Here is an 18,749-nt window from a genome sequence, read left to right as displayed (position 1 = left end):
CTTTGTTGCTTTCAGTTGTCACTTGGCGAACAATCTATAAGGGATTGACAACCGCTTCATAGCGTTGGGAGCAAGCTTTTTGTGTTTGTGCAGGCACTTGTGATACTCCTTCACTGGATCGATACCTTGGTTCTCAAACTGAGGGAAATACTTACCACCGCTGTGCTACATCACCCTTTCCGCTTCGAGGGAACACCAACGCAAGGCTCCAAGGCCACGGGGGAAATCCTTTGCATATTTGCCTAGGAAGTCCCTTAAGGCGTAGCCGTAGCAGAAGGATTCCTGGTGCCGTAGCACGTTTCTAGCGCCATTGGAAGGTCTTTTGTTGCAGTAGCAGAAGTATTTCTGGCGCCGTTGCCGGGGAAGGAGAGATCTATCCAAGTAGGTCTCACAAACTCATCTCCTGCATTTACTTTTTTTGCGAGTTGCCTCTCATTTTCCTCTCCCCCACTTCACATTTGCCGTTTTCATTTGCCTTTCTCCTTTGCCGTTTTCGTTTGCCTTTTGCCTTTTTGCCGTTTTCATTTGCCGGTTTTCTTGCTTGCTTGTGTGCTTGTTTGTTTGTTGAAGTCATCATGGCTGAAAACACCAAACTTTGTGACTTCTCGAGTAACAATAATAATGATTTTATTAGTACTCCGATTGCTCCCGCCACTAGTGCAGAATCGTATGAAATCAACGCAGCTTTGCCGAATCTTGTTATGAAAGAGCAATTCTCGGGCCTTCCTAGTGAAGATGTCGCATCCCATCTCAATATCTTCATTGAGATTTGTGATATGCAAAAGAAAAGAGATGTGGATAATGACGTGATTAAGTTGAAACTTTTTCCTTTCTCGTTGCGAGATCGCGCAAAAACTTGGTTTTCTTCTTTGCCTAAAAATAGTATTGATTCTTGGGATAAGTGCGAAGATGCTTACATATCGAAGTATTTTCCGCTAGCTAAGATCATATCCTTACGTAACGATATCATGAATTTCAAGAAACTTGATCATGAACACGTTGCACAATCTTGGGAGAGGATGAAACTTATGACTAGAAATTGTCCCGCTCATGGCTTGAGTTTGTGGATGATTATACAAATCTTTTACGCTGACTTGAATTTCACTTCTCGCAATATTTTGGACTCCGCCTCAGGTGGAACGTTTATGGAAATCAAGTTAGGATACGCTACAAAACTCCTAGACAATATCATGACCAACTACTGTCAGTGGCACACTGAAAGGTCACCTGCTAGCAAAAAGGTACACGCTATAGAAGAGATTAACTCGCTTAGTGCTAAGATGGACGAGTTGATGGATTTGGTTGCTAGTAGAAATGCTACTGTAGATCCTAATGACATGACACTATCCTCTTTGATTGAGAGCAGCAACGCTAGTTTGGATGTGAATTTTGTTGGTAGGAACAATTTTGGCAACAACAATGCTTTTAGAGGAAACTATGTTCCTAGGCCTTTTCCTAGTAACTCCTCTAACAACTATGGCAATTCCTACAACAACACTTATGGAAATTACAACAAATTACCCTCTGATTTAGAGAGTAATATCAAAGAGTTCATCAACTCTCAAAAGATTTTCAATGCGTCCATAGAGGAAAAACTACTCAAAATAGACGATTTGGCTAAGAGCATTGATAGGATGTCTTATGATATTGATACTTTGAAAGTTAGATGTGCTCCTCCCAAGGTCAACTTGGATGAAACTTTGAAAGCTATACGTGTCTCCATGAATGAGAGAAAAGAAAGAACCGCTCAAATTCGTGCTAGGCATGAATGGTTTAAAAGGGTGCGTTCTAGTGATGCAAATCACGAAGATCTTAAAGTGCTTGGTGTGTCTCCTCTTGAATCTTTGTTTTTGCGTGTCAGACCTATTGATGAAGGGGCTGGATATTGATGACCCACAAGTATAGGGGATCAATCATAGTCCTTTCGATAAGTAATAGTGTCGAACCCAATGAGGAGCAGAAGGCTCTGATAAACGGATTTCAGCAAGGTAATAACTGCAAGCACTGAAAGTAGCGGTAACAAGTGATTGTGTAGCGAGGTGAAATGTAGCAAGCAAAGAGTAACAAGTAAGAAATAGTAGAAACGGTGCAGCAAGTGGCCCAATCCCTTTTGTAGCAAGGGACAAGCCTAAACAAAGTCTTATAGGAGGAAAAACGCTCCCGAGGACACATGGGAATTTCTGTCATGCTAGTTTCATCATGTTCATATGATTCACGTTCGTTACTTTGATAGTTTGATATGTGGGTGGACCGGCGCTTGGGTACTGCCCTTACTTGGACAAGCATCCCACTTATGATTAACCCCTCTCGCAAGCATCCGCAACTACGAAAGGAGAATTAAGACAAAGTCTAACCATAGCATTAAACTAGTGGATCCAAATCAGCCCCTTACGAAGCAGCGCATAAACTAGGGTTTAAGCTTCTATCACTCGAGCAACCCATCATCTACTTACTACTTCCCAATGCCTTCCTCTAGGCCCAAATAATGGTGAAGTGTTATGTAGTCGACGTTCACATAACACCACTAGAGGAAAAACAACATACAACATATCAAAATACCGAACGAATACCAAATTCACATGACTACTATTAGCATGACTTATCCCATGTCCTCGGGAACAAAAGTAACTACTCACAAAGAATAATCATATTCATGACCAGAGTGGTAATGAGTAGCATCAAGGATCTGACCATAAACTCTTCCACCAAGTAATCCAACTAGCATCAACTACAAAGAGTAATCAACACTACTAGCAACCTTACAAGTACCAATCGGAGTCACGAGACGGAGATTGGTTACAAGAGATGAACTAGGGTTTGGAGATGAGATGGTGCTGATGAAGATGTTGATGGTGACGAGTCCCCTCCGATGAGAGGAGTGTTGGTGATGACGATGGCGATGATTTCCCCCTCCGGGAGGGAAGTTTCCCCGGCAGGATCGTCTTGCCGGAGCTCTAGATTGGTTATGCTCAAGTTACGCCTCGTGGTTGCGGTGAATCCACGAAAAAGCTCCCTATTGATTTTTTCCACACCAGGACGCTTCATATAGCAAAAGAGGGGGGCTAGTGGGCCTTCAGGCAGCCCACAAGCCTGCCCTGTGCCACCAGGGGTGGTGGTGGCGGTGGGCAAGCTTGTGGGGCCCTCGTGGCCCCCCTCCGGTAGTTCTTTCACCCAGTATTTTTAATATATTCCAGAAAAATCCACGTAAATTTTCAGGGCATTTGGAGATGTGCAGAATAGTGGACTAGGATTTGCTCCTTTTCCAGTCCAGAATTCCAGCTGCCTGAATTCTCCCTCTTCAAGTAATCCTTGCAAAATAAGAGAGAAAAGGCATAAATATGGTACCACAAGTAATATAACAGCCCAAAAAGCAATAAATATCAACATGAAAGTATGATGCAAAATGGACGTATCAGATATGAATCCACTTTGGTTGAAAAACGCCCCAATGATTCGGAGTCCATCCATTTTGATGATAAAGATGTGGAGAGTGGAGTAGAAGAAATCAAAATTTTGGGTAGTAATGAAACTCCCACTTTGGATTTCAAGGAATTCAATTATGATAATTTCTCCTTGTTTGAATGCATTTCTTTGATGCAATCCATTGCAAACTATCCACATGCTTATAGCCAAAGCAAAGCCTTTACCGCGCATATCGTAGATGCTATGATGAAATCTCTTGAAGAGAAGCTCGAATTAGAAGTCTCTATACCTAGAAAACTTCATGATGAGTGGGAACCTACTATCAAAATCAAGATAAAAAACTATGAGTGCAATGCTTTCTGTGATTTGGGTGCCAGTGTTTCCGCGGTTCCAAAGGCTTTATGTGATATTCTTGGTTTTCATGAGATTGAAGAGTGTTCTCTTAATTTGCATCTTGCGGATTCTACTGTCAAGAAACCCATGGGAAGGATCGATGATGTTCTTATTGTTGCAAATAAGAACTATGTACCCGTGGATTTCATTGTACTTGACATAGATTGCAATCCTTCATGTCCCAATATTCTTGGTAGACCTTTCCTGAGGACTATTGGTGCTATCATCGATATGAAGGAAGGGAATATTAGATTTCAATTTCCTTTAAAGAAGGGCATGGAGCACTTTTCTAGAAAGAAAATAAGATTGCCTTATGAATCTATGATGAGGGCTACTTATGGTTTGAGCACCAAAGATGACTATGCTGGAATTTTATTAAATTATTTGGGCCAGCCCAATATATAATTCCTAATAAATCCTAGAGGCCCACACATCCCATTTGTGCAAGGCAAGAGGTGGAAATGTTTAGTCCCATATTGCAAGTTTAGTGAGTTGGACCTCCTTATAAGGGAGGATGTTTCCACACATGTATGAGCTTGAGAACAATAGAGACATACACGCGCGCTCCTCCTCCTCCGCCACCCGCCTCGCCTCGTCACGACGCGCCGCGGGTTGCGGGAATGAGCCGAGCCGAACTAAAATTTTTCCACGCACGAATGGTATTTAAAAGTCCACTCGGAGAAGCTGAATGTTTTGCTAGGGGATATTGAAACCGAACGCTGCAGTCTGTTCGTTTCGTATGCCGTCGCTCTCTTCGGCTCCCGTCACTGGTCTCTCGCCTTCTTCTCCTGCGCCTATAAAAGAGAGGTCGCTCCTCTCCAGAAGAGCGCATCAGAAGTTCCTCTCACCACCGGTTCCTTTCTCTGTGCTGCTGCTACGTTCTTCCTGATCCCGTATTGAGGCGTGCACCGTTCGTCGGGACAGTAGGCCTCCGAAACTCCATCTCTTTGAGTCCTGTACGGGAGAAGGGCGATAAGGTTTTGGGGGAGCGCTCAGCGCGACTACTGGCTTCCATCACGGACACCGACGATTTCTTCCCGGACGACTACTACTGCCCTGACGTCGACCACCTCTCTGGTAACATGGCCAACGACAACGCCAACACCAATCCTGCTGCTGCAACTCAGTACGTACTCATGTTCTTCTTCTTTCAGTATCTATCGCAACTTTTTGCTATAGTATCTCTTTTAGATATGTACCGTGTCCGCTCATCACTTCCTATGGTACCTTATCTATATAGAACGGTTATGCATATGTTCTTTTCTAGATCATATGTGCACCTGTCTTCTATCATTTCATCTCTATATTGCATGTCTTCTTCCGTCTTAGTTATGATGGTTAGGTTTATCCTAGCTTTTCTTTTAATAAAATCCTTTGGTAAATTTCTCATATTTCCAACAATCGAAAAACCTTATTATAGGCAATTTACCCCGAGTGTTTTTGCTGCCTCCAAGAGACCTCCTATGTTTGAGGGTGTTCACTACAAGAGATGGTGCGTGAGAGTTGTTTTATGGTTTCAAACCATGAGCTGCTATGACGCCACTCTTGGCAAACCTAAAGAAGATCATGATGCTCAACAGGAGCTAGCCTTTCAGAAAATGGATACCTTGTTTAAGGCTGCTCTTTTGAGCGTTCTTGGTGAGAACATAGTTGACGCTTATGCGTCAATTGATACTGGAAAAGATATGTGGAATGCACTTGAGACCAAGTTTGGGGTCTCGGATGCTGGCACTGAGCTGTACATCATGGAACAATTATATGACTACAGGATGACTGAAGAGCGCTCCATGGTGGAGCAAGCTCATGAAATACAGTCAATTGCAAGAGAACTTGAGCACTTCAATTGCTTGCTACCGGACAAGTTTGTTGCCGGAGGCATCATCACTAAACTTCCTCCTTCCTGGAGGAACTTTGCTACCTTACTGAAGCACAAGAGACATGAGTTTTCTGTTCCGGATCTCATTGGTACTCTTGATGTGGAAGAAAATGCGAGAGCAAAAGACACACGTGCTCGAGCTATTGAGGGAGGTTCTAGTGCCAATCTGGTACAGAAGAAAAACTTCCAGCCCCAAAATTTCAAGAACAAGGGCAAGTTTGATGGTAAAGCAAAGTTCGATGGGAAGAACATGGCTGTACAACACACCAACTTCAAGAAGAAGAATGACAAGAAGAAAGGTGTTTGTCATGTGTGCGGAGATCCTGATCATTGGGTACCTAACTGCCCTAATCGTTATGACAAGCGTCAACATGGGAAAGGCGGCAAGTATGCTAATGTCGTCATTGCTGACACTGACGTGGAAGATGTTGGGTATGGTATATTACCCACTATTCTTTCAGTATGTCATTTTACCGATTGGTTGATTGACACGGGTGCTAATGTGCATATATGCGGTGATATTTCCATGTTTTCATCTTATCAGTCCGCAGGGACTTCCACCGTCCTGATGGGAAACGGTTCACCTGCTTCTGTTCGTGGTGTTGGCACGGTCGATCTGAAGTTTACTTTGGGAAAGGTCGTGTGGCTGAAGAACATGCATTATGTCCCCTCCGTGAATAAAAATCTTGTTAGCGGATCTCTTTTGTGTAGAGATGGCTACAAGCTTGTCTTTGAGTCTAATAAATTTTTAATATCCAAGTATGGAACTTTTGTTGGTAAAGGCTACGAGTCAGGAGGCCTGTTCCGTTTATCCTTGGCAGAAGTTTGCAATAAAGTTGTTAATCATGTTTACAACAATAGTGAATCAAATGTGTGGCATTCACGTCTTTGTAATGTTAATTTTGGTTGCATGTTGCGACTAGTCAAATTGAACTTAATCCCTAGTTTTAACACAATCAAGGGATCTAAGTGTCAAGTTTGTGTGCGAGCCAAACAACCTCGTAAGTCTCATACGACTGCCGAAACGAGAAATCTTGCACCACTAGAGCTCATACATTCAGATCTATGTGAAATGAATGGCATTTTGACAAAAGGTGGAAAGAAATATTTTATGACACTAATTGATGACTCCACTAGATACTGTCGAGTGTATCTTCTAAAGTCTAAGGATGAGGCTTTGAACTTTTTCAAGATCTATAAAGCTGAAGCAGAAAACCAACTTGATCGAAAGATCAAGAGGCTTAGGTCCGATCGTGGTGGAGAGTATTTCTCAAATGAATTTGATTCTTTTTGTGCGGAACATGGTATAATTCATGAGAGGACGCCTCCCTATTCACCTCAATCAAATGGAATAGCCGAAAGAAAGAACCGTACTCTAACTGATTTGGTGAACGCCATGTTAGATACATCGGGTCTCTCCAAGGCATGGTGGGGGGAGGCGATATTGACTGCATGTCATGTCCTAAATCGAGTTCCCACAAAGAACAAAGAGATAACTCCATTCGAGGAATGGGAAAACAAAAGGTTAAAACTTTCTTATCTATGAACCTGGGGTTGTTTGGCGAAAGTTAATGTGTCAATCCCAAAGAAGCGCAAGCTAGGACCAAAAACCGTGGATTGTGTTTTTCTGGGATATGCTTTTCATAGCATTGTATATAGATTCTTGGTTGTAAAATCTGAGGTATCTGACATGCATGTCGGTACAATCATGGAGTCGAATGATGCGACTTTCTTTGAAGATATCTTTCCCATGAAGGATATGGCTACCTCATCTAATCACGAGATGCCTAATTCATCAAATCATGAATTAGTTACACTTAGTGAACCTATCATTTCGATGGAACACTTTGAAAATATTGTGGAGGAGAACAATGAAGTTCCGACCAGGAGCAAGAGACAGAGGACTGCAAAGTCCTTCGGTGATGATTTTCTTGTGTATCTCATAGACGATACTCCCAGTTCTATTTCAGAGTATGCGTCTGAAGATGCTGACTACTGGAAGGAAGCAGTCCGTAGTGAGATGGATTCCATCTTAGCAAATGAAACTTGGGAGATCATTGATCATCCTTATGGGTGCAAACCTATAGGATGCAAATGGGTATTCAAGAAGAAGCTTAGGCCTGATGGTACTATCGAAAAGAACAAGGCACGACTAGTGGCTAAGGGTTATACCCAAAAGGAAGGTGAAGACTTCTTTGATACTTACTCACCCGTGGCTCGACTGACCACTATTCAAGTAGTACTTTCACTAGCCGCCTCACATGGTCTTCTCGTTCATCAAATGGATGTTAAGACTGCTTTCCTAAATGGAGAGTTGGATGAGGAAATTTACATGGAACAACCAGATGGGTTTGTAGTAGATGGTCAGGAAGGGAAAGTATGCAAGTTGTTGAAGTCTTTATATGGACTTAAGCAAGCACCCAAGCAGTGGCATGAGAAGTTCGAAATGACTCTCACAACTGCAGGCTTTGTTGTAAACGAAGCTGATAAATGTGTGTACTATCGCCATGGTGGGGGCGAGGGAGTTATCCTTTGCTTGTATGTTGATGACATACTGATTTTCGGAACAAATCTGAACGTTATTAAAGAGGTAAAGGATTTCCTATCTCACTGTTTTGAGATGAAGGATTTAGGAGTGGCTGATGTCATTCTGAACATCAAGTTGTTAAGAGACGAAGATGGTGGGATAACGTTGCTTCAATCACACTATGTGGAAAAGATCTTGAGTCGCTTTGGATATAGTGACTGCAAGTCCTCTCCCACACCATATGATGCGAGCGTGCTACTTCGAAAGAATCGAAGAATTACTAGAGACCAATTGAAATAATCTCAAATTATTGGCTCGCTTATGTATTTAGCCAGTGCTACAAGACCCGACATCTCTTTTGCTGTTAGCAAATTGAGTCGGTTTGTCTCAAAACCAGGAGATGTGCATTGGAAAGCTCTAGAGAGAGTTTTGTGTTATTTGGAAGGCACTGCAAATTATGGAATTCACTATACTGGACATCCAAAGGTGCTTGAAGGGTATAGTGATTCAAACTGGATCTATGATGCTGATGAGATAAAAGCCACGAGCAGATATGTATTCACTCATGGAGGTGGCGCTGTTTCTTGGAAGTCTTGCAAGCAAACGATCTTAACAAGGTCAACAATGGAAGCATAACTCACAGCACTAGATACAGCTACGGTCGAAGCAGATTGGCTTCGCCGGCTCTTGAGTGACTTGTCGGTTGTCGATAAACCTGTACCGGGTATCCTTATGAACTGCGACAATCAAACTGTGACCACGAAAGTGAGCAACTCAAAGGATAACATGAAGTCATCAAGACACATTCAGAGAAGGTTAAAATCTGTCAGGAAAATGAGAAACTCCGGAGTTATTGCATTGGATTATATCCAAACATCTAAAAATATGGCAGATCCTTTTACTAATGGTCTATCACGTAATGTGATAGAAAATGCATTGAGGGAGATGGGTATGAGACCCACAATTTGAGTTGTTCACAGTGGTAACCTATTCTTTGTGATCGGAGATCCCGTGAATTAGATGTGGAAGACAAGCTGTTGGTCAACCGAGAGGAAAGTATCCTTATCATTAATAATACCACTCCATGAAGATGCAATACTTTCCAAAAACTGCATGGCAGGTTGATGTACATCTTAAAATGTTCTAAGTGGCTTATTGAAGTAGAGATGTTATCCTGCAGAACATCTTTTGAAGAACATACCTATATGAGTCTGATTGTTAACGTCACAATCTATGAGAGTAGGGTGCTCTCTAGTAAACTCATGAAAGGTCTCGGAGTATGACTCATAAGATCCACCCGCGGGGAAGTCCTACGGTAGCCTAGTATCGATCAAACCTATGTGTGAATCTAGTTTCACAAAAAACTTGCAGTTCAAGGCCTAGTCCACTGTTCAAGTTGCTTACTAGTGTAGCATAGAGTTCTAGGTGGAAGTTCAACTTAACAGTCTCCACTACAGTATCGGTATATAAAACAGTGTTTTGGAACCCAAGGCAAAATTTTGTGTGCCTCTGGGATCTGGTGGGGGATTGCTGGAATTTTATTCAATTATTTGGGCCAGCCCAATATATAATTCCTAATAAATCCTAGAGGCCCACGCAGCCCATTTGTGCAAGGCAAGAGGTGGAAATGTTTAGTCCCACATTGCTAGTTTAGTGGGAGTTGGACCTCCTTATAAGGGAGGATGTTTCCACACTTGTATGAGCTTGAGAACAATAGAGACATACACGCGCGCTCCTCCTCCTCCGCCGCCCGCCTCGCCTCGTCACGACGCGGGTTCCGGGAATGAGCCGAGCCGAACTAAAATTTTGCCAAAAGATACAAGTGAAGCACATGTGAGCTGAATTGTGTACCAAAAGATATAAGTGAAGCTTGACAAAATCACGGTGTGTGCATGTCTATCTCTCTAGGTGTGCACCAAGGATGATTGTGACAAAAATAAAATAAAAGACTCCTACGATACAAGACGCTCCAACAAAAACACATAACATGTGGTGAATAAAAATATAGCCCCAAGTAACGTTACCGATGGATTGAAGACGAGAGAGGGGATGCCTTCCCGGGGCATCCCCAAGCTTAGGCTTTTACGGAATCCTTGAATCTCTTGGGGTGCCTTGGGAATCCCCAAGCTTGAGCTCTTGCCACTCTTTATCTCTTTGTCCATAAGAACTTCACCCAAAACTTGAAAACTTCACAACACAAAACTTAAACAGAAACTCGTGATAACATTAGTATGAGAAAGCAAACCACTACTTCCTTAGGTACTGTAGCAAATTTAAATTCTACTTGTGCTGATGTTGGGTTACTGTATTTTCAATCTTCCATGGCTAATACCCCCCGATACTATCCATAGTTTCATCAAAATAAGCAACCAACACAACAAAAACAAAATCTGTCAACAGCAGACCAGTCTGTAGCAATTTGTATATTTCGTATACCTCTGGTACTTCAAAAATTCGTAAAAATTACGACAGTCTGAAGAATTTGCATAGCAATCAGCAGAAAAAATAATCAACTCAAAAGCTCTTACAGAAAAAACAAAAATTCATTTCGTGAGCGGAAAGTTTCTGTCTTTTCCAGCATGACCAAACGATCATCCCCAAGACTAATCATAACGGTTTTGCTTGGCACAAACGCAAAAAGAAACACAAAAAACACAATCATAACAAAATTATGAAAGTGTGGAAAACACAAAACAGAAAGAAAAAGGATAGATTCGTTGGGTTGCCTCCCAACAATCGCTTTTGTTTAACGCCCTTAGCTAGGCATTCAATGATGCTCACACAAAAGACAAGAATTGAAGCACAACGAGAGCATCCTAAAGCATGTGAAAATCACATCTAAGTCTAACATACTTCCTATGCATAGGCATTTTATAGGAAAACAAATTGTCAAGACAACCAATAGCTGTCATATGCAAGGAAGAAGAAAGAGACAATATCAACCTCAACATAATGAGAGGTAATTTGGTAACATGAAAGTTTCTACCAAAATATTTTCCTCTCTCATAGCAATTACATGTGGGATCATATTCAAATTCAACGATATAGCTATCCCATACGATATTATTTTCATGATCCACATGCATGCAAAGTTGATGCTCTTCAAAAATAGTGGGATTATCATCAAATAAAGTCATGACTTCTCCAATCCCACTTTCAAAAATATTGCAAATATCATATTCATCTTGAGGCTTGAACAAATTTTCAAGATCAAAAGAAAAATCATCACCCCAATCATGATCTTTGCAACAAGTAGTGGTCATAGCAAGACTAGCATCCCCAAGCTTAGGGTTTTGCATAATTTTAGCATGATTCTCACTAATATAATTTATAGTGAAACCATTGCAATCAAGCTTTTCATCCAGGGAGCCCTCGTGAATCACTTCATAAATTTCTTCCTCACACTTTTCAGATTCACGCCTCTCAGGCAAAACTCCATAGAGATAGTCAAGTGTCCTCAACTCACTAGCAATTCGTTCCACAAGAGTGGGTCTCTTAAAGAGACTAGCTAGTGGATGAGGATCCATATCAATAGATTTTCAGCAAGCCAAGATGCAAGCATATTGAAGGCACATGGCACACAAGCGAACAGAAAGTAAGCGAGAGAAAAAGGCAAACGGAAAAGGCAAACGAAAAAGGCAAAGGAGAAAGGGAAATGAAAACGGCAAATGTGAAGTGGGGGAGACGAAAACGAGAGGCAACTGGCAACAAAAGTAAATGCAAGAGAAGAGTTTGTGAGACCTACTTGGATAGATCTTGATTTCTCCTCCCCGGCAACGGCGCCAGAAATACTTCTGCTAATGCAACAAAAGCCCTTCCAATGGCGCCAGAAATAGGCACGTCGACGGGAGAATACTTGGCTTGATCCTTCTGCTGCGGCTACGCCTTAAGGGACTTCCTAGGAAAGTATGCAAAGGATTTCCCCCGTGGCCTTGGAGCCTTGCGTTGGTGTTCCCTCGAAGCGGAAAGGGTGATGTAGCGTAGCGATGGTAAGTATTTCCCTCAGTTTGAGAACCAAGGTATCAATCCAGTGGAGGAGTATCTCAAGATCCTGCACAAACACAAAAGCTTGCTCCCAACGCTACGAAGGGGTTGTCAATCCCTTATAGATTGTTTGCCAAGTGAGAACTGAAAGCAACAAAGTAACAAAGCAAAGTAAAAGCAGAGGTGTAAATGATGGATGTGAATAGACTCGGGGGCCGTAGTGTTTACTAGTGGCTTCTCTCATGAAATCAAGTAGACGGTGGGTGAACAAACTACTGTCGAGCAATTGATAGAACCGCGCAAAGTTGTGACGATATCTATGCAATGATTATATCTATAGGCATCACGTCCAAAACAAGTAGACCGATACTTTCTGCATCTACTACTATTACTCCACACGTCGACCACTATCCAACATGCATCTAGTGTATTAAGTCTATAAGAACAGAGTACCGCCTTAAGGAAGATGACATGATGTAGAGGGATAATCTCAAACCAATGATAAAAACCCCATCTTTTTACCCTTGATGGCAACTACTTGATGTGTGCCTTGCTGCCCCTACTGTCACTGGGAAAGGTCACCACATGGTAGAACCCAAAACCAAGCACTTCTCCCATTGCAAGAATCATAGATCTAGTTGGCCAAACAAAACCCAAGACTCGGAGAGACTTACAAGGATATCAAATCATGCATATAAGAAATCAACAAAGACTCAAATATATATCATAGATAATCTGATCACAAATCCACAATTCATCGGATCTCGACAAACACACCGCAAAGAAGATTACATCGGATAGATCTCCATGAAGATCATGGAGAACTTTGTATTGAAGATCCAAGAGAGAGAAGAAGCCATCTAGCTACTAACTACGGACCCGTAGGTCTGAAGTGAACTACTCACGAGTCATTGGAGGGGAAATGATGATGATGAAGAAGCCTTCCAACTCCAAAGTCCCCTCCGGCAGGGCGCCGGGAAGGGTCTCCAGATGAGATCTCGCGGAAACGGATGCTTGCGGCGGCGGAAAAGTATATGAGTTATTCATGACTAATGTTGAGTCCATGGTTTAGATTCACTTTCACCTTCCACCATCACTATCTTCTTAGTGCCGTGCAACTTTCGCCGGTGCACAAAACCCACCATTAGCCTCCCTCAAAACAGCCATCATACCTACCTACCATGGCTTTTTCAAAGTCATTCCGAGATATATTGCCATGCAACTACCACCATGACATGTGCCACCACGTCTACATTGCCATTGCATGATCGTAAGATAGCTAGCATGATGTTTCCATTAATGTCTATGCCATGCTAGATCATTGTCACGGTACACTACCGAAGGCATTCCATATAGAGTCATCGTTGCTCTAAGTTTTGAGTTGAAAGTGTGATGATCATCATCGATGGAGCATTGTCCCATGTGAGTAAATAAAAGAGGCCAAAGATGCCCACCAAAAAAAAGAGGCCAAAGAGTCCACCAATAAAAATATGAGAGAAAAAGAGAGAAGGGCCAATGCTACCACCTTTCCACACTTGTGCATATTAAGCACCATGATCTTCATGATTGAGAGTCTCTCGTTTTGTCACCACCATATAACTAGCGGGAAATTTTCATTATATAACTTGGTTTGTATGTTCCAATGATAGGCTTCCTCAAAATTGCCTTAGGTCTTCGTGAGCAAGCAAGTTGGATGCACACCCACTAGTTTTCTTTAAGAGCTTTCACACACACTTAGCTCTAGTGCATCATTTGTATGGCAATCCCTACTCATTCACATTGATATCTATTGATGAGCATCTCCACATCTCATTGATATGCCTAGTTAATGTGATTATCTTCTTTTTTTTTAGTCTTGCAACCTCCACCAAACTCCACACCACTTATAGTGCTAAAACCATGGCTCACACTCTCGTATTGCGTGAGAGTTGAAAAGGTTTGAGAAAGTAAAGGTGTGAAACAATTACTTGGCCAATACCGGGGTTGTGCATGATTTAAATTCGTTGTGCAATGATGACAGAGCATAGACAGACTATATGCTTTTGTAGGGATAACTTTCTTTTGGGATTGTTATTTTGAAAGTTCATGATTACCTTGCTAGTTTGCTTGAATTATTATTGTTTCCACATGCTACTGCAACAAAAGACCTTCGAATGGCGCCAGAAATAGGCACGTCGACGGGAGAATACTTGGCTTGATCCTTCTGCTGCGGCTACGCCTCAAGAGACTTCCTAGGCAAGTATGCAACGGATTTCCCCCGTGGCCTTGGAGCCTTGCGTTGGTGTTCCCTCGAAGCGGAAAGGGTGATGTAGCATAGCGGTGGTAAGTATTTCCCTTAGTTTGAGAACCAAGGTATCAATCCGGTGGAGGAGTATCTCAAGATCCTGCACAAACACAAAAGCTTGCTCCCAACGCTATGAAGGGGTTGTCAATCCCTTATAGATTGTTTCCCAAGTGAGAACTGAAAGCAACAAAGTAACAAAGCAAAGTAAAAGCGGAGCTGTAAACGATGGATGTGAATAGACCCGGGGGGCGTAGTGTTTACTAGTGGCTTCTCTCATGAAAGCAAGTAGACGATGGGTGAACAAATTACTGTCGAGCAATAAATAGAACCGCGCAAGTCGTGACGATATCTATGCAATGATTATATCTATAGGCATCACGTCCAAAACAAGTAGACCGATACTTTCTGCATATACTACTATTACTCCACACGTCGACCGCTATCCAGCATGCATCTAGTGTATTAAATCCATAAGAACAGAGTAACGCCTTAAGCAAGATGACATGATGTAGAGGGATAATCTCAAACCAATGCTAAAATCCCCATCTTTTTACCCTTGATGGCAACTACTTGATGTGTGCCTTGCTGCCCCTACTGTCACTGGGAAAGGTCACCACATGGTAGAACACTAAACCAAGCACTTCTCCCATTGCAAGAATCATAGATCTAGTTGGCCAAACAAAATCCAAGACTCGGAGAGAATTACAAGGATATCAAATAATGCATATAAGAAATCAACAAAGATTCAAATATATATCATAGATAATCTGATCACGAATCCACAATTCATCGGATCTCGACAAACACACCGCAAAGAAGATTACATCGGATAGATCTCCATGAAGATCATGGAGAACTTTGTATTGAAGATCCAAGAGAGAGAAGAAGCCATCTAGCTACTAACTACGGACCCGTAGGTCTGAAGTGAACTACTCACGAGTCATTGGAGGGGCGATGATGATGATGAAGAAGCCTTCCAACTCCAAAGTCCCCTCCGGCAGGGCGCCGGGAAGGGTCTCCAGATGAGATCTCGCGGAAACGGAAGCTTGCGGCGGTGAAAAAGTATTTTCGAGGATCCCCTGATTTTTTGCTGAATATTTGGGAATATATAGGCCAAGGATCTAGGTCAGGGGGCGGCCAGGGAGGCCACAAGCCCTGACACCGCCGCCTCCCCCTTGGTGGCGGAGTGGGAGCTTGTGGGCTCCCTGGAGCCAACGTGGCTTGGCCCAGAGTCCCCCTGATCTTCTTTCGTTCGAGAATAAATCCTTTCGGGGTTTTTATTCCGTTTGGACTCCGTTCCAAAATCAGATCTGAAAAGAGTAAAAAACATAGAAAAAACAGGAACTGGTACTTGGCACTGAATTAATAAGATAGTCCCAAAAAAGATATAAAAGGTACATAAAACATCCAAAGAAGACAAGATAATAGCCCGAAACCATAAAAAATTATAGATACGTTTGAGACGTATCAAGCATCCCCAAGCTTAACTCCTGCTCGTCCTCGAGTAGGGAAGTGATAAAGAATGAATTTTTGATGCTTTCATGCTACCTATCATAGGTGTCCTTTGTAATTCCTCTTATGTGACATGAATGTTCAGATCCATTAGATTCAAAACAATAGTTTTCTATCGACGTGGAAACAATAATAATTCAAGCAAACTAGCAAGGTAATCATGAACTTTAAAAATGACAAGGCCAAAAGAAAGTTATCCCTACAAAAGCATATAGTCTGGCTATGCTCTATCATCATTGCACAACGAATTTAAATCATGCACAACCCCGGTATTGGCCAAGTAATTGTTTCAGACCTTTACTTTCTCAAACCTTTTCAACTCTCACGCAATACATGAGCGTGAGCCATGGTTATAGCACTATAGATGGTGTGGAGTGTGGTGGAGGTTGCAAGACAAAAAAAGAGAAGATAGTCACATTAACTAGGCATATCAATGAGCTGTGGAGATGCTCACCAATAGATATCAATGTGAATGAGTAGGGATTGCCATACAAATGATGCACTAGAGATAAGAGTATGTGAAAGCTCTTAAAGAAAACTAGTGGGTGTGCATCCAACTTGCTTGATCATGAAGACCTAAGGCAATTTTGAGGAAGCCTGTCATTGGAATATACAAGCCAAGTTATATAATGAAAATTTCCCACTAGCTATATGGTGGTGACAAAACGAGAGACTCTCAATCATGAAGATCATGGTGCTTAATATGCACAAGTGTGGAAAAAGTGGTAGCATTGTCCCTTCTCTCATTTTCTCTCATTTTTTTATTTGGTGGGCTCTTTGGCCTCTTTTTTTGTGGGCTTCTTTGGCCTCTTTTATTTCCTCACGTGGGACAATGCTCCATTAATGATGATCATCGCACTTTTAACTCAAAACTTAGAGCAACTATGACTCTACATGGAATGCCTTCGGTAGTGTACCGTGGCAATGATCTAGCATGGCATAGACATCAATGGAAACATCATGCTAGCTATCTTACGATCATGCAATAGCAATGTAGACGTGGTGGCATATGTCATGGTGGTAGTTGCATGGCAATATATCTCGCAATGACTTTGAAAAAGCCATAGGAGGTAGGTATGGTGGCTGTTTTGAGGGAGGCTAATGGTGGGTTTTGTGCACCGGCGAAAGTTGCACGGCACTAAGAAGATGGTGATGGTGGAAGGTGAAAGTGCATCTAAACCATGGACTCAACATTAGTCATGAAGAACTCATATACTTGTTGCAAAAGTTTTATTAGTAATTGAAACAAAGCATTCAACGCATACTCCTAGGGGAAGGGTTGGTAGGTATAAACCATCGCGCGATCCCGACCGCCACGCAAAGGATGACAATCAATATACTAATCATGCTCAGATTTCATCACATAGCGGTTCACCATACGTGCATGCTACGGGAATCACTAAGTTCAACACAAGTATTTCTAGATCCACAACACCTTACTAGCATGACTTCAATATTACCATAACCACAACTCAAAACTAATTGAGATGAATCAAACTTCTCTAACTATTCAATGCACACGAAGGTGGAAGTTTCCGTATCCCTTTGGATAACTACCCCTTTTGAGACTACTTTCAAAGCATAGATAAACTACCAAGCCACACACCGCTGTGCTCTAAAAGATATAAGTGAAGCTCATAGAGCAAAAGTATCTAGCTCAAAAGATATAAGTGAAGCACATGTGAGCTGAATTGTCTACCAAAAGATATAAGTGAAGCTTGACAAAATCACGGTGTGTGCATGTCTATCTCTCTAGGTGTGCACCAAGGATGATTGTGACAAAAATAAAATAAAAGACTCCTACGATACAAGACGCTCCAACAAAAACACATAACATGTGGTGAATAAAAATATAGCCCCAAGTAACGTTACCGATGGATTGAAGACGAGAGAGGGGATGCCTTCCCGGGGCATCCCCAAGCTTAGGCTTTTACGGAATCCTTGAATCTCTTGGGGTGCCTTGGGAATCCCCAAGCTTGAGCTCTTGCCACTCTTTATCTCTTTGTCCATAAGAACTTCACCCAAAACTTGAAAACTTCACAACACAAAACTTAAACACAAACTCGTGATTACATTAGTATGAGAAAGCAAACCACTACTTCCTTAGGTACTGTAGCAAATTTAAATTCTGCTTGTGCTGATGTTGGGTTACTGTATTTTCAATCTTCCATGGCTAATACCCCCCGATACTATCCATAGTTTCATCAAAATAAGCAACCAACACAACAAAAACAAAATCTGTTAACAGCAGACCAGTGTGTAGCAATCTGTATATTTCGTATACCTCTGGTACTTCAAAAATTCGTAAAAATTACGACAGCCAGAAGAATTTGCGTAGCAATCAGCAGCAAAAATAATCAACTCAAAATCTCTTACAGAAAAAACAAAAATTCGTTTCGTGAGCGGAAAGTTTCTGTCTTTTCCAGCATGACCAAACGATCATCCCCAAGACTAATCATAACGGTTTTGCTTGGCACAAACGCAAAAACAAACACAAAAAACACAATCATAACAGAATTATGAAAGTGTGGAAAACACAAAACATAAAGAAAAAGGATAGATTCGTTGGGTTGCCTCCCAACAATCGCTTTTGTTTAACGCCCTTAGCTAGGCATTCAATGATGCTCACACAAAAGACAAGAATTGAAGCACAACGAAAGCATCCTAAAGCATGTGAAAATCACATCTAAGTCTAACATACTTCCTATGCATAGGCATTTTATAGGAAAACAAATTGTCAAGACAACCAA

Source organism: Hordeum vulgare, chromosome 1H, assembly GCF_904849725.1.
Source record: "Hordeum vulgare subsp. vulgare chromosome 1H, MorexV3_pseudomolecules_assembly, whole genome shotgun sequence".
In the NCBI taxonomy this organism is placed as follows: domain Eukaryota; kingdom Viridiplantae; phylum Streptophyta; class Magnoliopsida; order Poales; family Poaceae; genus Hordeum; species Hordeum vulgare.
The sequence above is the reverse complement of the archived record's forward strand: the minus strand, read 5'-3'. Positions refer to the sequence as shown.